A 21,164-nucleotide genomic window follows, 5' to 3' on the forward strand; every position below is an offset into this window, starting at 1 on the left:
CAGTTCTTTTGCTCCCCAAATAGCAAAACTCCTTTACTACTTTAAGTGTCTCAGTTCCTACTCTAATTCCCTAAGCATCGCCCGACTTAATTCGACTACATTCCATGATCCTCGTTTTTTTAATTAACCTATGCGAGGGTAAGCTTTAGGATGGTCAGTGGAGGACTCTTGATGACACTGCTTACTTAATTAATTCGAAAATATAGTATTAGATTGGTAAATTACATAACAGTTTGGGAAGACGGTTCCACTTCGAAAAATACGTCATACATCTGCAATAACCGGTAAGTGGTCTTTGAAATGCATTTCAGTGTCACCAGGTTATTGCAAAACGAAAAACATTTTTTTACGTAATTGCCTGAACGTACCTGTGGCAAGCAGGTGTAATTGCTTCACAGGATTACACAGAATTTTACTAAATGTGTATGCTGTTTTCCAGAGTTCAGCTTCTAGCATTCAAATGACCAGTCACTCCTTTTTTTCTAGCTATTCTCGGACTCATGCCCTCCTTTTCGCTGTTGATTGCACGCAATATCTAATATAATTATGGTACACTCTTTCATTTGGGTGTTCGACATAGCACACACTTTCATTTGGGTGTTCGACATGTTAACCTTGTGAAAGCACGTTGTCGACTGACAACTTTTGTCATTGTTATTGATGCTGTGAGTTCGCTTCAATATATTGACAATTTGACAAACTGGGATTGTCAATATATATTGTACGTTTGCCTGCCCCGTAAGGCTGATGGATATCTTTAACTGCGCCAAGTGTCAAGCTTTGGTCCTCCAGGTCAAAGATTGTTATACTAGTTTACTTGCATTCGCAAAGCAGAGATAGGTAGAAGATGTTTGCCGATATACTTCAAATGGGTATTTGTTAGCAGGCAGCCGTTTCGCTGTTGGAAATGGTAAATTATCGCAGAGTACTGTCTCCTGCGGTTGATGCATTGTGGAATAATGTCAACCTGTACACACTAACTGTATGCCAATCGTTTTTCTCGTAGTTTTATAGTTAATGATGTATTATTAGAGGACGTTTTGTAAGTTTGTTGTTTTGTTCTCGGTGCTTACAAAGACAGATAATGTCTTTCCGCAGCAATAACTTTAGTAATTAGTAACAGAAACAAGGAAAAAAGCGACCTCTGCATTTGGAAAAATGCATTATTCCGAATGAGTTGAAAACAATGTTACAATAGTATCGTAACACAACGTAGACATGAGAAACTCTAATAAAAGATGCTTCTAATGAAATGAAATGTACAATTGAAAGCTGTCAATATTTGCATTGTTGTGGTACCAGTGTTTCTTCCTGGGGGAACTTACAACCATCCGTGTGGCAGACGCAGTGTTTGAGCTGTTTTTAACCAAGTTGCGAGTTCATAAGAGCTCAGAAACATGTTCTATTTTTTTTGGAGAGAAAGACGCTTTGTCCAGTTCACCGCTGTTTGTAAACATTGCTGTAAATGACCTGTTTGTGTTAATTATTAGGCTATTTACACGTTATCTCGCGTAAAGTTATATTAATTTCATTACAAATTTACGAAGTTACGTACGCAAACGGTTTCTTAGTCATAGACATCTAGAGGCACTGAACAGCAGGCGTGAAAGATGTTGCTTGTTGAATAATTTTGTGACTCATTTTCTATCCCTAGAAACCTACTGCACCAGCCTTGCAAATACCGCATTTTAATGGTGTCATTAAATGGCTCCAGAAACAAGGAAATGAAATACATTTTTGGGAAACATAAGTATTGTGGTGGTCAGTATACCAGCTGAAAAGGATGGTAACTGTGTGTACATACCTTGCTGAGTGTTCTGTCTTGGTGAATGACTTCATATTGCTGCTCCACATGTTCCTCTCAGTGACCTTTAGCTTCGTAGGTTTTGACACTTGTTTTAGGAATAAGATTTGTGGCATATAATTAGGTGGGCGAGCAGTATGTTTTGTGATCCACTTTGTGATGATCGTCTTCCCGTACGCCAAATAATGTACATGGCTTTCAACTTTTTTCACAATGTTACATGCATCCAAAATAGTATAAAGTGAAGTGTTATTTGTGGTGGAAGATGATACATACGTCAGCTTAAAGGCGTGTATCAAACAGTGAACCAAGAAAAGGAGCCTTTAACAACCACACCTACTCAGTTAGATTAAGATTTGTGAAATGGTTGTTGTCACGATGTATATGTAAATAAACTGATCCATTTGTAGCTCTGGTGTTCACAGATGACTCAGTAGGATAAAGGGAGATGACATTGTAAGGAAACAGTCAAATTCAGGGAGACGTGCAGGTGATAAACGCCCAGTATAAAGATTTGTATCTTATAATTTGTATGAAATGGTTCGCACAACAATTGAGTAATCAGAGTATTCGTCGGGAGCAGTTTGGATACCAGTTCATTTAGTGAAGAGGGCATGATGGATTTCAATGAAATGCAATAAGAGAAACTAAGGGAAATACATTGGACATTATGGAAAACATTAATCACAAGACTGAAATGAAACGAATGATTGAGAGCCCATTTTTTCCTCTTGCATAACCTTCCTGTTTGAAAAAGGTAGGAGGTAAATTGTAGTACCCATTGAGCTCTTTACGTAACATTGTTGCTCTGGAATCACAGATATAGATGTTTCTGCCAGATCATGAGATGGCACAGTGGCTAGCACATTGGACTCATCATTCAAGAGGATGGTGCTTCAAAGCCCCATCAGGTCACCCAGGTTTAGGTTGTTGGCGATTTCATTAAATCAATTGGGGCAAATGCAGGGATGGTTCCTTAAAAAAAGTGCACTACCAGTATCTCTCACATCTTTTCGCAATCCAAGCTTGTGCTCCATCTCAGATGACCGCACTGTAGACAGGACGTTAAACTCAAAATCTTCTTTCTTGTATGTGCCAAATTAAATGTCACAAATAAGGATTTTTCACAAAATTATTATTTCACTCAAGTTCTGTGTTGAGAGGATCTAGAATTAATTGTTCTTGCGAATTGAGTTCTTAAATATTTTTCTTTCTTGTAGTAGAAATCTCTTTGACTTGATTCCATGCAGTGTTAGTATTTATTCGTCATGATGAGAGACTGTTACTTTACACAGTTTGCCATTCTCTCCATGTAATGGAAGTAGGTGTGCTATTAAGCTCTTTTTTTTTTTTACATTGGTACCCAGTTCTTCTAACTTTTGAGCTTAATTGCAAGGAACACCCCAATATTAGTCAGAAACAGTTGTAAGCAATCAAAATTGATGCTAGAACATCATTTCCTTTGTGTGTTAATGATTAAATCTGCTGCTGGAACAAATCCATTATATCCAGAAGATAATTCAGTAATCAGTATAAATATTGTAACATGGATTCAACAATGGCCTGGGATGCACATGGAATCTCATTTTGTGGGGTTTGAATGTGCAGCTGGCCTTATATATCAGTTCTGACTATCCTAAACAAGTTTGATGTATACTGTTTCAGATAACCATGCAGATAAGGAATAAGGCCTACACTTTCCTTTTGTGTGGGGCTGGACAGTATCCTACTGAAACACAGCCTTTGTACATATGGGTTGAGACAACATGCCCATGTGCATTGCTATTAACTACTGTAGGCTGCACTACTGAGATCACTACAGTAGAATCTAACAGTTATGCAGTCAACAGAACAGTTATGCAGTCAACAATATTAGGAAGAAGATAGGAGATTGTTAGTCACTTTGAAGATGACCCTTTGGGTTGCAGACAGGTACAAGAAGACACTTATACATAGCTTCTAGCTGAAGCCCTCTTCATAAAAAACACACACACACACACACACACACACACACACACACACACACACACACACACACACACACACTTGCACGACTGTTACCACATGCATCCTCGACCATAATGCCATTCTCACGTGAATGGCAATTTGGGCTGGGGGGGGGGGGGAGGGGAGGGGCAGGGTGTGGGTGGGGGAAAGGAGAGCACTGTCTGGCAGGTTGTGCAGGATCTAGACTGCCAGACGCTGTCAGAAAGTGGGATGTAGGTGGTATAATAAGGGGAGCAGGGAAGGCGAAAGACCGGACGGGTACATTGGCAGAGGGTGGCACGCAAAGAGGGTGAGGGAATGCGAAGAAGGAGGAGGTGATGGGACTAGGATGCAGAAACTTGTGTGGAGGATGTGGGGACAGTAGGTTACTGTAGATTGAGGGTGGGATAATTTCAGGAGTGGAGAATGTGTTGTAGGGATAACTTCCATCTGCACAGTTCAGAAAAGCTGGTGGTGGAGCAGAGTATCCAGATGGCCTGAAGAGGAAGCCACTGCTGTCTAGCAGTTATGTTCAGCAGCGTATTGTGCCACAGGGTGGTCTACTTTGCTCTTGGTCACAATTTTTCAGTGGCGATCATCCTATTTGATAGTCTTAACAATATAAGAAGCTGTGCAATGGTTAAAGCAGAGCTGGTACACAACGTGGCTGCTTTGACAGGTAGCCTGGTCTTTGATGGATCTGCTGCAAACATTGCACAGCTTTTTATAGTGTGGTATGACTACAAACCAGTTTTCACAATGATGAATGGCCACTGCCAGACTGTGCCGAATAGCAAAGTGGACCAACCTGTGACACAACATACAGCTGAACATAAAATGCTAGATTTCAGTGGCTGTTTCACAGCCTGGGTCATCTGGATCCTCCCCATCCACCACCAGCTTTTCTGAACTGCTCGTATGGCAGTTATCTTTACAACGTATTCTGTGCTCCTGAAATTATCCTGGCCTCAAACTATGGTAACCTACTGCCCCCATACCCTCCACCCAACAGTTTCTGCTCCCTTGTCTGATCACCTCCTCCTTATTCACATTCCATCACCCTCTTTGTGTACTGCTGTCTGCTAATGTACCCACCTGTTGTTTTCCCTTCCCAGCACCTCTCCTTTTCTGCTCCCAGACCTTCCATACTTCACCTGGCAGTCTCTTGTCCCTGCATACTCCAACAGACAGTGGTCTTCCCTTCCCCCACCCATACTCTCCTACACCTCCCTCTTCCCCTCCCCTGATTGCTGTTCACGTGACAGTCACAGTCTGGTTGTAGCTGCTAGTGATAGCAGTGATATGCGTGAGGTCTGCTTGCTTGTGTGAATGTGTGTGTTTTCTTTGCTGAAGAAGGTTCTGACTGAAAGCTGTGATGTGTAAGCATCTTGTTGTGTCTGTCTGCAACTCGATGAGTCATCTTCATGGTGAGTAGCAATCTGTTGTTCCAACTAGGAGTTTCCATTGTTTGACTTTTGCAGTAAACATAGGGGGAGCAGAATGGAGTGGGAATCTTCTTTGGGGTCCGGGATTGCACTTTTGAGTTGATTGTGTTTTTGCGGTTTCTGGAAAATTGAAATGATATTGTCATCTGTCACTATTACAACCTCCAGCAGACTGAACCAATCTACTGAATGAATAAGACAACAATCATTGCAATTTTCTACCATTGAGTGAACACTGGATGAAGCTGTGACATCTGTTATATGTGCTACATGACTATTCCATGCTGTGATTACATGGTCCTTTACTGGCATTTTGCTGTATGTAGTCATTACCTTGGCCTAGAGTTTCACATATTTTTCAATATATTAACTGCATGTTTGTATAAGTTGAAGAAGAAAATCTTTAAAGAAATTTCAATTAACTCGTTCTTCCCCAGAGGAAGTTTTCGTATTCCAAAAATGGGTGAAAGGAGCATGAGTTCATGGAATACACCTGAACTAACTGAATTTTGCTGGTGTAGATCAACTTCAACAGAAGGATGATTACCACTGTCATTTAACGATTACTTTTTCCCATTATAGTTAACCTGTTTCTTATATCTCCATTTCCGTGCCATATGACCAATCCAGTGACAATTAAGACATTGTGGTTGATGACATTGACTTTAAAATGACCCTTTCATCCAAAGTAATTACATTCTTAGTTCGACACAAGCATTTTGTGATCATTCCGAGACTTAGTAGCACTGTCTTTCTCTTGCAGATAATTGACTACCTACAGCACAGCTGCTATATCTTATGGATTTTCCATTCTCACTCTGCGAGAAAATTATGGAGAGATCCCTCTTAGGAACACATCCAGTGCCCCAGTCTCAGCTTTTCTCAATAAAACTGCATCAGCATTCGATTTGTTAGTCAACTCATAAGTTTGGGTGTTCAGCATACATGTCCTGTCCAAAAACGCTTAAACAGTCTCATTTGACAATTGTCTCAAGTTACTTAACTTTTCTCGAAAGAACCAAGCACTAGTTTGTTTACTGTACTGCTGCTTTAAACCATTTGCCAACTCTGCAAATGTGGTTAGTTTTCTCGAAACCTCATGGTGCATGATGTTCTTACTTCCTTCATCCAACAAGCACCATCTGGCCATCTGCAATGATGTTTATTCAGTCCAGTTGCACAATCTGGCTGTGGATAAAACATGTCTTGAATAAAAATAGTGACATCCTCCAATGTTTTGCCAGAAAAAAGGGAAATAAGACTAGCAGCTGCAGGATACACGGATGGAAAAGTACTGCAAGCCTTCATTTAACTTCATTTAAGAGTGTGAAGGATTTCCCATTTGACTATGTAACTGCTGTGCCATTGGCTCATTCTGTTCTTTTAATAATGTAACCTGTTCTGTCAGAGCTGATACTGTGTCTGCTGTAATAGCTGCTCGTGTTTGACATATTTGTGCAGTTTCCTTTCCTATCACAGTAAGCCTTATGCACCACACACAATACACAGTGTGGCAAATATCAGAATTTACTTATTACTTTGTCTCATCGACATCCAATGAAATTAACAAAACTCTCCTTTGCACGACCATACTGCAGGTGGAATATATTACAGGAATAAACTTATCATAAGGTGCTCTAAGCCCAGACAAATTACACATTTTATGATCTAATGTTTCAAAATATGCTTTACTATAATTCCCTTTAAATTCAGATAGTAGGCTTTGCAAAAAGTGGCTCTGAACTCACTATGTTATTCTAGACATTATCACTACCAAAATGTCCTTGTGTGACAAACAAAGCTTTTCACTAATTCACCCCACAATTTTTTAACTGCTGGTGTGGCTCTGTACAAAACACTTCATACAACCTTCTGATGTAGATGCTGCAAGAGTCAGAAGCTAACCACTTCCTGACACCAACCATTTTCATATTATTTCAGAATAAAAAGTCTTGGTTGTGAAATTATTTAATATCGGTGACACCTTTCACTTTTCAATGGCGTAATCAAATTGTGTAAAAATAGCAGGAAATGAAACCCATCCATCATAAAGTCCTATAAAATGGAAAATGGATGCAAAAGTAACTGGATATATAATCCATCCGTCATAAAAGCATATAAAATGCAAGCTGGACCTTGAACACACCACCTGACTCCTCCGTAGTAGTACAAAATAGGTCTATGGTTACAAAATACACACAGTACGAGTCACATACTGGCAATGGCAAGGAAAGCGTTTCTGAAGAAGAGAAATTTGTTAACATCGAGTAAGTCGTTTCTGAAAGTATTTGTAAGGAGTGTAGCCATGCATGGAAGTGAAACATGGACGATAAATAATTTGGACAAGAAGAGAATAGAAGCTTTCGAAATGTGGTGATACAGAAGAATGCTGAAGATGAGATGGGTAGATCACATAACTAATGAGGAAGTATTGAATAGAATTGGGGAGAAGAGGGGCTTGTGGCACAACTTGATAAAAAGAAGGGACCGGTTAGTAGGACATGTTCTGAGGCTTCAAGTCATCACAAATTTAGCATTGGAGGGCAGCGTGGAGGGTAAAAATCGTAGAGGCAGACAAAGAGATGAATACACTAAGCAGACTCAGAAGGATGTAAGTTGCAGTAAGTACTGGGAGATGAAGAAGCTTGCACAGGATAGGGTAGCATGGACAGCTGCATCAAACCAGTCTCAGGACTGAAGACCACAACAACAACAACAACAACAACATGAGTGACATGCAGCACAGTGTCCGTTTGACGTGCACATAAATACTGGAGTAGTATTTGTGCGTTCTACCAAAGTGTTCCTCAAAAGGCAGTTGGCGTCCTTGTGTTAGAGTCCACTTTCATATGCCACTGTGATGTTACTTCTGAAGACCCAGTGGCAATCTCGCCATTCGACACGGTGGATCCTTCAGGATTGTCAGCCAGCATAGAGAATTGTCCTGTCACAAAAGTGACTGGTTTACCTAATAAATGTGGCTGAAAGTTGTTGACGGCACAAACAACATCAAGGCACTCTCCATTGTAGAGTAGTTCATCTTGGACTTGGTGTCCTGTGGAAGTGTGTGCTGTCACCTTTTAAGAAACTTTCTGAATTTGTACTAGATTCACACCTATCCTATAGCTTCCAACATCAGTGTGAATTTCTGTATGGTATCAGCATTCTCGTCATGCAATTCTAGGACTTCTAGCACTTCCTTAAGGGCAAAGATCTTTTGTGCACCTCCTTACAGCAAAATTTGGTCTCACCCTGCAGTAGTTCTTGCAAGTGGCATTCTTAGGTACAGAAATTGTTACTGAATCACTGGTAGTTCCAAGGAGTCAGAAAATCTGTGACTGCTCTTATTGTCTCTGAATTGGGATGGACTCCATTGCCATTAACTGTATGTCAGAGATTGACCTTTTTTTTCCCCTCCATCATACATGATGAACAGATTTTATAGATTTGAGTGGAGGCCTGCAGTGTGAACTCACTTGAGCATGGTTGTCAGGTGGCTTTGATGCTGTTCATATGTTCTTGAAACAATGACAATGTCGTCCACATAGCAAAGGCACTTTTACCTATTTAAGGTGTTTAAGCAGGCTGTCCATCATATGCTCGAAGGTGGTTGGAGTGTTACAGAATCAGTATGTGTTGGAACTAGTGCAGTAAAATAAGTAATTCTGAACATGAAAGATGCAGGAATAAGGCAAGCTATATTTTAACATCCATTACATTGAGCAGCACATTTACAGTCGGTAATTATGGTAATGCCACAGAGTATACAAAGCAGTCATAGAGGTCCATTATACTCCATGCACTACACTTTGCTACACACACACATTTGCAAATGAAATTATTGTTCATATATCCTCAACACCTCCTTTGAACAAATATTTCAGATGTCAATTTCACAAGTCAAATCCCGTTGTCTCACTGTCTTCCAAAATTTCTCCTTGTTCAAGGGTTTGGTTAGTATATCAGCCAACATCCCTTCTATGCATAAGTAGTATACCTCGTGTTCCTGTGCTGTATGTGATCCCTTATAAAATGGTGCTTTCTATCAATGCATTTGGTTTTGGCACTAGTAACATTAGTTTTGGCAAAATTTATGGTTTTCTTGTTACAGAATGTCTTGTTGGGTTCCATATTGATATTAGGTTCTATATCACCATTTAAGAGTCCTGATCCACAATGCTTCTTGAATATAGAACCGGGAATATAGGTCCCCCCATTAATCTAAAACTACATCCAGTAATGGAATTTCTGCTTTCCAACTCATTTCCCCAGTCTGCATCACTATAGCCCTTGAGCTTATTTCTCTTTTTACAATATCTCAATTTATAGTTTCCCTTTAGATATCTAAATATCCTCTTTGGTGGCTCTCCAGTGTTTTCTCTTGGGCTTTTACAGAATCTACGTACAACATTTGTGATGAAAGCAATATCAGGCCTTTATGTTAGTGACAAATAAGTCTCCCTATTGCCTCTAAAATGGTACATTTTCATTTCGCTCTTCACTTTCTACAATGATCATTAACTTGACTCTTGGTTCCAGTGTTGTAGAAATGAGTTTACAGTCCCTCATGCCAACTTTTCTACATATATTTCTTCATCTAATTTCCCATTTAAGTAAGTTTTCTTCACATCCATTTGGTGAATTAATAAATCTTCCTTTATTGCCAGGGCAAAGGGTCCTTAAATGATTCATATTTTACCACTGGCGAAAATGTCTCTCTGTGCAGTCTTGTGAATATTCCTTGACTATATGTTGTGATTTATATTTTGGTGTTGCACTCCCAGGTTTTGCTATATTAAGTACCTATTGTGATGGTAATGGTTTTTTTCTTTCTGACATTTCAGTCCTTTCGAAAGTTCAATTTTGGCAAAATGACTGTAATTCTCTTTCTGTAGCTTCTCACCATTATTGGGAATTTGGACCACTCATAGTCTCTTAAACTGTTGTAGGTTCATCATTTAAAGATTGGGCTATACGCCTTTCATAATCAGTGTATTCTTCAGGTTTAGGTACACAAGAAGAGCGTCTCAAAACATTTTATTCCTCTTCTTTAGCCAGTAGAACTTCATCTTCGTAGAATGTATCCGTGTGTTCGTTGCCCTCTTCTTTTTCTTCTTCATTTCCTGTTTTGTTTCCAGAATTAGTATTTCGTGCACTTGATGACATAATGAAGTGGTTGTATTCTCCTGATGATCTTCTTTTATTTCATTGTTATTATGCTCAAGGAGTATGACATCTCTATTAGTCAGTATCTTCCTATTCGTAGGATTCAGGAGTCTGTAACCCTTTGAGTCTTCACAACAGCCTACAAAAATATATTTGTTTGACTTCGGCACCCATTTTCCCCTCAGTTGTTTCGGGATCTATACCACCATTTTCCCCTCAGTGTTTCGGGATCTATACCACAGCCTTGTATCCAAAAACTTTTTAAGTTGCTTAGATTTGGCTTCTCCGCTGTCACACCTTGTAGGGTGTTCAGTTTTTACTGCTTTCGTAGGAAACCAATTGATCAAATATGCAGCTATCAACATCGCCTCTGCCCATAAACATTTAGGTAACCCAGCATCAGTTAATATACTTCTTGCATTTTCAACAATAGTCCTATTTGCTCTCTCTGCAGCTCCATTCTGGGCTGGACTGTATCTGATAGTGGTTTGATGTCTTCTTCTCGTTTGAACGTTTCTTGAATTTTTGATTGGTATACTCTGTTCCTTTATTAGATCTGATAATTTTAACCTTCTTTCCCTTTTCTCTTTCCACCATATTATGAGGGGCCCCCAAAATGTCACTCACTCAATCTTTAGAACTTAAAAAATAAACATGGTTATATCTTGAATAGTCGTCTATAAAGGTAACAGAATAATGGCATCTTCTTATAGTTTCACACTTCATCGGTCTACTAACATCTGTATATATTAACTGGAAGATGCCTACTTCTGCTTTTGCTAGATTTAAAGGGTAATCTAGTCTGTTTCCCTTGTACAGATATGTGACAGTTTTCTTTACATTTACCACAATCGTCTATTCCCATCACGATATCCTACAAAAATGAAATACCTTTTCTGTTTAGGTGCGCTAGTCTTCTGTGTCATAAGAAACCTTTTGCAGAGTATACGGAATGGCTTAAAACTTCATCTACATCTTTAGCGGTGTCTAACTGGAAAATTCCCTTTTCATTTGTTGCGGTACCTATAACTGCTCCATTTATGAGGGTAAGTCAATTATTATCCACAGAGTAGCTATAAATTTTTATTGTAGTCAAATAGGAAACTTACACGAACATCATTTTTTGACACATTCTCCTTGCGTTTCAACGCACTTGGTCCAACGTTGTACAAGCTTCCTGATTCCCTCATAAAAGAAGGTACATGGTTGAGCTGTGAGCCAGGAATACACCGCTTCTTTCACTGCTTCACTCGAGGCAAATTGATGGCCCCTTCATGACTGTTTGAGTGGACCAAACAAGTGATGGTCAGAAGGGGCAAGATCGGGACTATATGGAGGATGATCCAGTGCTTCAAATTTGAGTTTCTGGAGTGTTTCAGCAGTGTGGGCAGCAGTATGTGGATGAGCATTGTCGTGCAACAACACAACACCTTTTGACAGCAATCCTCGGCGTTTGCTTTGAATTGAAGGCTTTAGCCTGGCAGTAAGCACCTTACTGTAATGTACACTGTTTATTGTTGTGCCCCTTTCCCCATAATGTTCCGGTACTGGACCTTGTGTGTCCCAAAATACCGTAAGCATAAGTTTTCCTGCAGACGGTTGGGTTTTGAACTTTTGCTTGCATGGCGGATTTGGATGTTTCCATTCCATACTCTGCCATTTACTCTCCGGCTCGTAATGATGGGTTCATGTTTCATCACCAGTAATAATCCTGTCTAAGTAGTTGTCCCCTTCGTTACCATAGCGATCCAAATGTACTTTGCAGATGTCCAAGTGCGTTTGCTTATGCAACTGTGCGAGTTGTTTTGGGACTCATCGTGCACAAACTTTATGAAACGCAAGTCTGTTATGGGTGATTCCGTAGGCAGAACCGTGACCAATTTTCAGACGATGTGCCACTTCGTCAATAGTTAATCGTCTGTCTAAGAGAATCATTTCACGTGAATGCTTCATTTGTGGCATTAAATGGTTGTCCGGCTCCTTCATTACACGTAACACTTGTGTGACCATTTCAGAATTTTTAAATCTATTCGTAGACACTCCGTTGTGGCAAAACACTGTTCCCGTACTGTACCGAAAGTCTTAGATGAATTTTGCCCGATACGCTTTCCGACTACAAAAAACTTGACACTGAATGTTGCTCTTCTTTGGTGCAAGTAGGCAGCGGAGCAGCCATGATTAACAGCACGGCAGTGATAACGAAACTAACCTAGCAGCTTGAAAATTGCAGAGATATAACAACAAATAAACAAAGCATGCATAATCAACGTAAAATGACACTACTACCAAAATAAACAAAAATATAACTAAATTGCAGATAATAATTGCCTTACCCTCGTATATTGAAGGTTACTCTGTTTCCCTTCTTGACTTTCGGTTACAGATAACAAGCTAGTTGCTACATCTTTTACATAGTAACTATCATGTGCCATATTATATTTTTCTCCATTTACAGGTACCTTAAGACCAACTTTCCCAGCATGCTCACAGTGTGACTTGGGACCATCCACTGTGAATATACCCATATACATTTTATTAGTGACATCATAAAGAGCTGCTTTGTCTCTAATAATATACATTGATGCTCCTGAATCTAATATCCATTCTGGTTCTTCATTACTTGTTACTCCCAAAAGTGTAATAAATAGTGTGTTCCGTACCTTGATCAACATTTCTCCTCTCTGGACTATTTGAGTCATACCTTTTTTCCTTTGACTTTCTTCTGGCAGTTGTAACAGTTGACTGGTTTTTTATTTCTCTCCCTAGTGTTGAAGCTGTCTCCTGCTCTGAAGTAAGACACACTGACCAATTTTCATGCCCTGCAGGATCTTCACTTTTGTGCTTTCTCCCGTAATCGGTATGCCCAAACTTTCTAACCCCATAATCATGGTTTTTTTTGGGCAGTCTTGCTAACAATAATCTACATACCCATTCATCTGAAATCTCAAATTGATATTCCTGAATCAATTCCATTTTTATATTATCTTGTTGACATACTCGTCAACGTTCTTGCAGTTATCGAGTCGAGTGGTTATAAGTTCACATTGTAATCAAACTTTTCTTGCAAGGAAACTGTCTTCAAAATCAGTCAATAATATCAGCTTTGATCTTGCCTTCTGGTCCTTATTTGCATAATTTTGCTCAATGGGCTTCAGAGTACCATTCATTAAGTCCCATAAATGGCCCAAATGCAAGTATCCTTCCACAGCAAATTTCCACATAGCGTAGTTCTCCCGATTTACAAGTATCTCTATTTGCAGTATTTGTGCTGCACTCGTCACTGATTTTCACAATTACTTTTACTGGTAGTAAAGACAGTATTAAACTATACCACAATTGGCTTGTCCCGATAGCTTTCACTACTTACTTCCATGACTGTTAAGACAATATTTCCTTCTGTATGTCAGAATACTTACAACAAATGCATTCACTGGTGCCTGGGCTCATAACCTGTTGGAACTAGCACAGCAAAGTAAGTAATTCTGAACACGGAAAATGCAGAAATAAGACAAGCTATAATAAATGAAAAACACCAGTTTGCTTTTGTTCTACAATATTACTCATATTGTGTTAACCAGTTTTCAGCTTATAAGGCCATCTTCAGACATTTACTGAGTATTGTCACCAAAGAAGTTACAAAGTTTGCAAACATTGGAAGAGAAGAAACACATCTAGACTGGAGCAGAAGCATACAGTAAGTAACATCTTAGACGGTGTGGTGGTAATGCAATGAAAAAGTAAAAAATTGAACAGCAAATAAATAAAAGTGGAGTAGACAGGAAAAACTATAACACAGAATAGGAACAGCATACCTACATAAGTTTCCATTAATAAACAAAACTAATAAAATAAAATTAGTACTTGACAAGGCTACATCAGGAGGTATAAAACATGGAGAGTGGTACACAAACCAATTAAAAGAAGAAAGAATTATCAATGTAACTACAGAATACATAAGGAACTTAAGCAAGATCAGTAAGATAAACAGAAATAAATAAATAAATGCAGGAACATGGAGGCATTTGAGGGAGCATACAGTAAATTCAGTCTTTGATAATGTGGTGGTACTGCATTTTAACATTATATGGAATACATAGACGACTTCGATGAAACAAAAGAACTTAAATGAATACAGGAAAGTGGGAATATGTAGGAACAGACAGTGTGAGAAGTAATGTACAACAGAGATGATTATATAAAGTTTAGGAGAGGGGAAGTATTGAGCTGTGTCTGGTCATTTAGGATTAGATCTGGACTGTGAGTAAGATGTTTGTTAATTTCCAGGGCTTCCAGCAGATTGAGTTTATTGCCATTGTTTACTAAGCGAAGTACATGGGACACTGGCTGGTAGTTGTGACCCTCACTCAGTACATGCTCAGCAAATGTGGAGTCAGAATTCTGCAACCTCCAGCTGCATTCATATTCAGCCAGCCTAGTTGCTATGTCTGTGCCTGACTGACTGACGTAAAATTTGTCACAATCAGAACAAGTGATTTTGTCTACCCCACTGTTTGCTAATAACTGGATCCTATCTTTGCTATTAGAAACACACTGTGTTGTCATGTTCTTAACATAGTAGAAAAGCCTATATTTACAGGCTTTCAGTGCTTAGGCTACAATCTGTGATACCCCACCTAGAAATGGTAGTGTACACCATTTCTTGCAGACAGTGGATGGGGAAGCAGGTGGGGCATACAGGAGGGGTATAATTTTCTGTTTTTGTTTCCTGTGCAAGATGTCAATAAGAACTGGACTGTAGCCATTGGCTGTGCCAATACATTTTATTGTATCTAACTATCCAATGTAGCCGATGTCCTGTGTGGTGTGCCTCAGGGCTCGGTGCTTGGCCCACTGCTTTTTGTGATTATGATTAATGATTTACCATCTAATGTAAGTTCCCATTCAATTTTATATGCTGACAATACAACCTTTATCAACAATGACCCTGGCATTGAATTGTTAAAAAATATAACAGAAAATACTATCAGGAAGCATCAAAATGGTTCAGAGCAAACGGTTTTTTTTGTAATGGAAATAAAACACAGTTCATGTTTTTCAGCTTAAGAGATACCTTATTTCTGAATGTTTCAAATAATGTTAAATTTTTTGATATATATTTAGATAGTAAACTTAATTGGAACTACCATATTAACTATATATCTGCTAGGCTTTCTAGAGTAATCTATTTGTTGAGAAGGTTAAAAGGTTGTGAATCAGATCAGTATATTAGATCAGCATATTTTGCCTTTTTTCAGAGCATTATTTCTTATGGTGTACTATTATGGGGAAACTGTAGCCATGTAAATGATATTCTTCTACTGCAAAAAAAGGTTGTAAGAATTATCACTGATTCTGGTAGACAAGATTCCTGCAAGCCATTGTTTGTGAAACTTAAAAATAAAAGTTATGACTGTTGTTAATCTCTATATATATACTGAATATAATAGAGGGAAACATTCCACGTGGGAAAAATATATCTAAAAACAAAGATGATGTAACTTACCAAACGAAAGCGTTGGTATGTTGATAGACACACACACACACACACACACACACACACACACACACACACACACACACACACACACACAAAAAATTCAAGCTTTCGCAACCCATGGTTGCTTCATCAGGAATGAGGGAAGGAGAGGTAAAGACGAAAGGATGTGGGTCTTAAGGGAAAGGGTAAGGAGTCATTCCAATGCCGGGAGCAGAAAGACTTACCGTAGGGGGAAAAAGGGACAGGTATACACTCACGCGCGCTCACACACACACACACACACACACACACACACACACACACGTCCATCCGCACGTATACAGACACAAGCAGACATATGTAAAGGCCTTTACACACGTCTGCTTGTGTCTGTATATGTGCGGATGGATATGTGTGTGTGTGTGTGTGTGTGTGTGTGTGTGTGTGTGTGTGTGTGTGTGTGTGTGTGTGTGTGTGTGTGTACCTGTCCCTCTTTCCCCCTAAGGTAAGTCTTTCCGCTCCCGGGATTGGAATGACTCCTTACCCTCTCCCTTAAAGCCCACATCCTTTCGTCTTTCCCTCTCCTTCCCTCTTTCCTGATGAAGCAACTGTGGGTTGCTAAAGCTTGAATTTTGTGTGTGCGTTTGTGTTTGTTAGTGTCTCTATCAACATACCAACGCTTTCATTTGGTAAGTTACATCATGTACTGTTGTTCTACATACCATGAACAACTTACCAAACCAGCAATTGAGAGAAAATATACATTCGTATAATACAAGAAACAGGAAACACGTTGATGTACCTTTTCAACGTTTAACTAAGTCTTTAAAAAGCTATCATGTAATAGGTTCCAAATGTTGCAATAAATTTTCTCTTTGTAAACTTGATTGTCCTATTGAAAAGATCAAGCCAAAACTGTATGAGTGGCTGGTCAAGCATCCTTTTTATTCCCTTGATGAATTTCTTGATTGCAGTCAAAAAAATAAATAATATTATGAACTTTGGCTGCTCCTGATATACTATATTAATTATTTCATTAGCAGTTCTAGTTACCTATTTGTTAGTTGCTAGTAATAATATTAATTATTTCATTAGCAGTTCTAGTTAACTATTTGTTAGTAGCTAGTAATAAGCATTAATCTGTTTTTCTCTGCACAGTTGCAAAGGGAAGTTATTATAATCTGATGTAATATTTCTTTGTATATAATATGTTTTCCTGTCTTGGTATTCAGTATTCTGACTTTTTATGTATTTTGTACTGGTACATTCTGATTGATTTGGTTCTACTACCTCACTTTATATATTGTATCTCCTGTCTATTGACTATTTATAAAACTATTGTAATATTCTACTTATAACTCCTGCATATAATTTAGTTTATATTTTGTAATTTGACGTTTTCTATTGATTCTGTAAGCTTAACAACAATAAAATCTTATTATTATTCTTTAAAATCATCTCTGGACGTGGGGATAGATATGAGATGGTGTACCATTGAGTGGAAAGCTGCATGTTTGTGAGCTATGAGGCGTCCACTGTGCTGAAATATTTATGGACCATTTTGGACAAAATTTTCTAAAAACAGAACCTTTGAGTGCAAATATCAAATATTGGTTTAGATTTGTAGATCTAAGAAGTTTGTGGATTTGTTGCCTATGTATGTGGACTGTTACTAAAAGACAACTCAACGCATTTTTGAAAAACCTTAACAGTCAACATCAAAATATTCAGTTCACAATTGAGATTGGCAGCAAATCCGTAAACTTTTGATATTTCACCATTGACACCATTACGCACACGCGCACGCGCACACACACACACACACACACACACACACACACACACACACACACACACACACACACACACCATTATTTCAAAATCTATAGAAAAACTACAGATACAGTAATACCTTCTTGCTCACAACACCCCATAGTTCACTAACATACAGCTTTCCACGGAATGGTACACCGTCTCATATGCATTCCCATGTCCAGAGATAATTTTAAAGCAGAATTAGATACAATAAAATTTATTGCCGCAGCCAATGGCTACAGTCCAGTTATTATTGACCACATCTTGCACAGGAAACAAAAATGGAAAATTATATCCCTCCTCTATTCCCCACCTGCTTCCCCATCCACTGTCTGCAAGAAATGGTGTACACTACCATTGGGGTATCACAGATTGTAGCCTAAGCACTGAAAGCCTGCAAGTATAGGCTTTCCTACTATGTTAAGAACATGACAACGCAGTGTGTTTTTAATAGCAAAGATAAGATCCGGTTATTATCTAACAGTGAGGTAGACAAAATCACTTGTTCTGATGTGACAAATTTTACATCGGTCAGTCAGGCAGAGACATAGCAACTAGACTGGCTGAACATGAACGCAGCTTGAGGTTGCAGAATTCTGACTCCGCATTTGCTGAGCGTGTACTGAGTGAGGGTCACAACTACCAGCCAGTGTCCCATGTACTTCGCTTAGTAAACAAAGGCCATAAACTCAATCTGCTGGAAGCCCTGGAAATTAACAAACATCTTACTCACAGTCCGGATCTAATCCTAAATGACCAGACACAGCTCAACACTTCCCCTCTCCTAAACTTTATATAATCATCTCTGTTGTTCATTACTTCTCACACTGTCTGTTCCTACACATTCCCATTTTCCTGTATTCATTTAAGTTCTTTTGTTTCATCGAAGTTGTCTATGTATTCCATATAATGTTAAAATGCAGTACCACCACATTATCAAAGATTGAATTTACTGTATGCTCTCTCAAATGCCTCCATTTTCTTGCATTTATTTATTTATTTCTGTTTATCTTACTGATATTGCTTAAGTTCCTTATGTATTCTGTAGTTACATTGATAATTCTTTCTTCTTTTAATTGGTTTGTGTACCGCTCTCCATGTTTTATACCTCCTGATGCAGCCTTGTCAAGTACTAATTTTATTTTATTAGTTTTGTTTATTAATGGAAACTTATGTAGGCATGCTGTTCCTATTCTGCATTAAAGTTTTTCCTGTCTACTCCATTTTTATTTATTTACTGTCCAATTTTTTACTTTTTCATTGCATTACCACCACACCGTCTAAGATGTTACTTACTGCATGCTTCTGCTTCAGTCTAGATGTGTTTCTTCTCTTCCAATGTTGTTTGCAAACTTTGTAACTTCTTTGGTGACAATACTCAGTAAATGTCTGAAGATGGCCTTGTAAGCTGAAAACTGGTTAACACAATAAAAGTAATATTGTAGAACAAAAGCAAACTGGTACTTTTCATTGATTGTAAAGTTGTTCTACCAAGAACTGTCGGAAGATTCTGTTAACAAGGCAAGCTATATTTAACATCCATTACACAGAACAGTACATTTACAGTCAGTAGTTAAGGTAATGCCACAGAATATACAAAGCAGTCATAGAGGTCTATTACAATCTGTAGCACTTCATTTTGCTGTGTACATGGTCACATATGAAATTATTGTTTGTATATCCCAAACAGTATGGGATGACACTTAACTTAGAGAGGTCATCTAAGACTCTGAATCAGTCTTTCCCAGTCAGCCTCATCAACGTAGATGTTCCAGTAGCTTGTGTGCATGTCCATAGTTAAGTAATACTCTGCTCTCGAGCAGTCTAGGGATCATCAGCATGCGGCTATGGGTAGACATCTTGTTTCTTGGCTTTGTCCTGTCATTGATAGTAAACGCGGATTCAGGTGGAGGTTGTTCTTCAAAAGGACCACAGAGAGGACTGAAAACACTCTTGAAAGGGCAATAATGTTATCTTGCAGCATCTTCTCTATTTCCTCTCAAATTATCCATCGTTCAACTGGTGACATCCTGTATGAGCACTGGCTATTTGGTGGATGATCCTGTGTTTTGATATGGTGTTTTACAATGAGGCGTTTGGTCTGTCTTCTACACTTACAGATTAGAAAGCATCCGAAAATTGGCTCTCAGTGGCTAACAGGTGCTGATGTTCCTCCGTCAGGGGGGAATCAATGAGCAGTATGTGATACCAGCTTCCTCCCCTGCATTGTTTGTTGTGGTAGTGGAGCAAACACTTGATCGGTGACATCAGGTTGTCCTTCCTGGACTGGTTTGTCTGTTCCTATACACATATAGTTTGTTTTGAGTTGTGGCTGCTCTAGACAATTAGTGATCCAAAGCTCTCCTCGACCACCTACAATATTTCTGATCGTCACAGCTATGTAAATTTCTTTTGTGAGGTGAGTAGCTGTGCAAACTACAAAGGATTCACAGTTTAAGTGAGCATCTGGATCGATGTCTGAAACTTATCTCGTTGATGACAGTGAGATAACAATGCCATCAATACCAAACAACCACCCACAGTAATCTGTGTTAAGTGTGCTTGTTGGAATAGCTCCATTAGTCTAGAGCTCTAATATTCCACAGTCTGACTACTTATGATGCCTGCAAGAAGTCCCATCTGACAATAATGTAATGATGACATTGTTAGAATGGCATTTGGAGTGCTGTGTTCTGTCGTTCTTGCAGTGCGTGTTTCTTTCAACTGGACATATTTCCCCGTTGCGACTTTCCCATAATACATTCATGTTTAGCTGGTGGTGATAATCATTGGACATTACAGAAAAGGAAGCCCCTTAGCCAGTCTGAGCTACTTCATCCAGGGTATGGCGGTGGGCCTTGTCCCCCAGCTTGACTATAATTATCTACGTAGAGATCTGTTATGACAGTTGATGCCCGGTGATGTAGTAGTCGTCAAACATTTGTCTCCTTCCTCTGGATTAGTGTACAATGTATCCATGTCCAGAGGACACTTTCCAGTGTGTGCTCCTCTGTCCTGCAAATGTCTTATCTACTGCAGAGCATTATACTTGGTGGAATTGGTTATGCCTGTATTGATCACATGCTGGATTGTTTGACAGCTACAGCACCTTTGACTTGTGATTGAGATTGGGGGTAAAGATCGATACACCTCTTCTTAAACATTCCCTGTGACCTTGTGATGTATGTGGTAGACATGTAGGACAGCCATTCTCGCTTGCAAATTCCGACAGTTCTGACTGCCATGAACTGCTGTATCTCCTCTCCTACTGCTTCTAATATAAGAGAGGTGTGGTAATGGTCTTTCATAACTGCCGTGGGGACCACATTCGGGCGTCAGTCGTACTTCTTTATTCCAACTCATTTCTGTTCCATTTCCTCAATGTGCTGACACCACTTTATGAATTCTGCAGCTTTTTTTGTTATATCATTGACCAGAGGAGTGTGGTATGTTTCTTCTGTGACTTGTTGAA

At 39.0% G+C, this 21,164-nt stretch overlaps 1 protein-coding gene across 1 annotated transcript in view; it reads left to right on the forward strand.

Annotated features, from left to right (window-relative positions):
* The first annotated feature begins 795 nt into the window (after positions 1-795).
* Positions 796-21,164, forward strand: part of LOC124795679 (hamartin) — a 236,520-nt gene continuing 216,151 nt past the window's right edge. Inside the window, exon 1 of the mRNA XM_047259760.1 lies at positions 796-910. The gene's annotated coding sequence lies outside the window, so the exon portion shown is untranslated. The remainder of the gene's footprint in view (positions 911-21,164) is intronic.

The sequence above is a fragment of the Schistocerca piceifrons genome, chromosome 4, assembly GCF_021461385.2.
Source record: "Schistocerca piceifrons isolate TAMUIC-IGC-003096 chromosome 4, iqSchPice1.1, whole genome shotgun sequence".
In the NCBI taxonomy this organism is placed as follows: domain Eukaryota; kingdom Metazoa; phylum Arthropoda; class Insecta; order Orthoptera; family Acrididae; genus Schistocerca; species Schistocerca piceifrons.